This window comes from Pteropus vampyrus, unplaced genomic scaffold (assembly GCF_000151845.1).
Source record: "Pteropus vampyrus isolate Shadow unplaced genomic scaffold, Pvam_2.0 Scaffold579, whole genome shotgun sequence".
In the NCBI taxonomy this organism is placed as follows: Eukaryota; Metazoa; Chordata; class Mammalia; order Chiroptera; family Pteropodidae; genus Pteropus; species Pteropus vampyrus.
Window position 1 is genome coordinate 46,320 of NW_011889360.1, and position 3,021 is coordinate 49,340.

Below are 3,021 nucleotides of genomic sequence, written 5' to 3' on the forward strand. Positions count from 1 at the left end.
TCATACACATCAACAACGTTTGGTGTTACAGAGGAAATTATCCTAATTCACCATTAATTCTGTCTGGATATTAAAAGATAGCAGCATTTGAAACAGTAAGTACAGAGGAATATGGGCTCTACTAAAACATTCTCTAATTAGAAGGAAGATGAGTTAGCAATATCCTTAAAATTATTGTTTCCTGGGAAAATAAGAATCCTCCATTTTCAAGTACCCAGGGCCTGGTTCTCACTAACAAACCTGAAGGCAGACATCTCCTCCCTGGTGGTGAAGATGTTAGGATGAGTACAGTTAGAGACTTATACTGTAATTTAAGCTCCTGGGGAATGGGTCCCTCAAGTTGCAAACCAATTATTAATCTCTATGGTATAACAGACTATGTAAAAATTAAACTAAGACTACTTATGATATAACAGAAATAATTATTTCTATGGAATATCATCAGGAAATTTATTTTTTAATTATCCCACTTTGGGAAAAAAGTGTTTAAAACCATACTTGTCTCCTTCCAGATTTTAAGGTGCATTATGATATTACATCCTAGTGTCATATATGTAAGCCACAGCTCAGATTGCCATAATGAAATAAAATGAATATTTCTGATAAATTCTCTTTCTTATGACATCACAAAAACTCTTAAATTCCTGTAAGCCACAGTGACTAAAACTACTCTAGATTTCCTTAAATGCCATAAAAGTAATGAACCTACTGATCAGAAAACTATACAATAGTTCTCATTTTGGGGGCACTTATATTAGAAACTGTTCTAAGTATTACACAAATAGTAACTCCTTTTATCTTCATAGGAAGATATATTAACAATATATAGTCGTTCAATCAACATGTTTAAGAATGCTAAATATAATGATGAGTTGATCCCATCTTCATTACGCTATCGCCTCTTTATCCTTTGTAACATTTTGTTTTCTAAAGTCTTTGCTTTATATTGATATATCCACACATGTAATATTTTCTCTCCTTTTATATTTAACTTCATGTGTCTTCATCATTAAGGAATTTCTGTAGATAACACAGAATTTTCTTTTGTCTTTGTGTCCAATATGATAATCTCTATCTTTTATTTGTCGGTGTAAACTGTTTATAGTCATTGTATGGTGAACACACAATGCCCATATGCAATTATTGAGGTGGTTGAATTAAATATCTTACCTCAACACATTAACTCTATTTGTTCCATCTGTTTCCTGCCCTTCATCCTATTTTCTGTCATACTTCAAAGTGAGATTTTTTTTAAATCTCTACTGACATTATTTTTTCTCCTTTATAAAATTATAATGATTTTCAGGTGTTAACGATAAACATTTAATAAATCATAAGTTTTGTATAGGCCATGAAACAGTGAATTCGTCAGTACTCTCTTATCCTATATGCTGTTATTTTACTATGTTATACAGAGTTTTGTACAGATTATAAATATTTTATTGCTATTGTTTTTATTCCTTAAGCACTTTGATAATATTACTATACTTTCCCCAAGCTTGCAAGGATTTCATTTAAAACAATTAAAACTAAGAAAAAAGGGGGTCAAATGTAAGATGATGGAAGGAAATATAACTTTGGGTGGTTAATATTCAATTTAATAGACATATAATATATTACTGTACACTCAAAATCTATATAATTTGATTAAACGATGGTATCTCAAAAACATTAATAAAAAAAGTAAAATACATTTCAAATATACATTTAATATACAGTTACCTGTGTTTTTTTATTTCTTTGTGAACTTCAATTTCTGTCTGGTATGATTTTCCTTCTCCCTGGAAAACATATTAAATACTTTTGATAATACAGGTATACTGGTAACAAATTACTTCAGTTTTTGTTAGTTTGAAAATAGCTTTATTTTTAATTTATTTTGGAAGATATTTTCCTATATATACCATAAAACTGTAGTGACAGTTTTTTTAGTTGTTTTTCCTCTTTAACACTTTTATTTTTTCATTCATTCTTTTCTGTATTTCAGGGTTTCAGGCAAGAAATCTACTCTAATATTCATTTTTTTCTTTATATATGTTGTACTCGAGTGAAGGTGGGTTTGTCTCTGCCCATATTCATATATAAGGGACATTTGGCAATAAATTTGTGGAATATAACTAGAAGGAGATGATGAGGGCATCTAGATTGTAGAGACCACAGATGCTGTTTAACATCCTGCAATGCCACAGATGACACTCTACAAGAAAACTCACTCAGAGTCGAGAGTGCTGTTTTGACCCAAACAATAAATTGCATAGAAGAAAACATAGGTACCAAATTCACAAACCCTGGTTTAAGAGAGGATTTTGTGAATTTGTGCTCAAAGGCAAAGGAAATAAAAGCCAAAATAAATAAATGGGACTAGATCAAACTAAAAAGTTTCTGCACAGTAAGAAAAAGCCATCAACAAAATTAGAATTACCAAATGACCCGGCAATCCCTCTTTTGGGTATCTATCTCAAGAATTTGAATACATTTATCTCTTAAGATATATGCACCCTTATGTTCATTGCAGCATTATTCATGGTGGCCAAGACATGGAAACAACCCTAGTGGCCTTCGATAGATGATTGGATGAAGATGATGTGGTATATATATACAATAGAATATTACGTAGCCAGAGGAAAAGATGAAATACTGCCATTTGCAACAACATGGATGAATCTTGAGATTATCATGCTAAGTGAAGTAAGTCAGACAGAAAAAGTTAAGAACCATTTGATTTTACCCATACATGGGATATAAAACTGAAAGCAACAAATGAACATGACAAACTGACATGGACATGGACAACAGTTTAGCGGTTTCCAGATGGAAAGGGGATAGATAGAGGAGATAGATAAAGGTAAAGGGGGTCAGATATAACGAGATTTGACTTTGTATGGTGAACACACAATGCAATATACATATGATGTATTATTGAATTGTACACTTGATATCTATATAATTTTATTAACCAATGTTTATTAAGCAATAAATTTAATAACAAACGAAACAAAACGAATAAGTAAATAAAGTGTG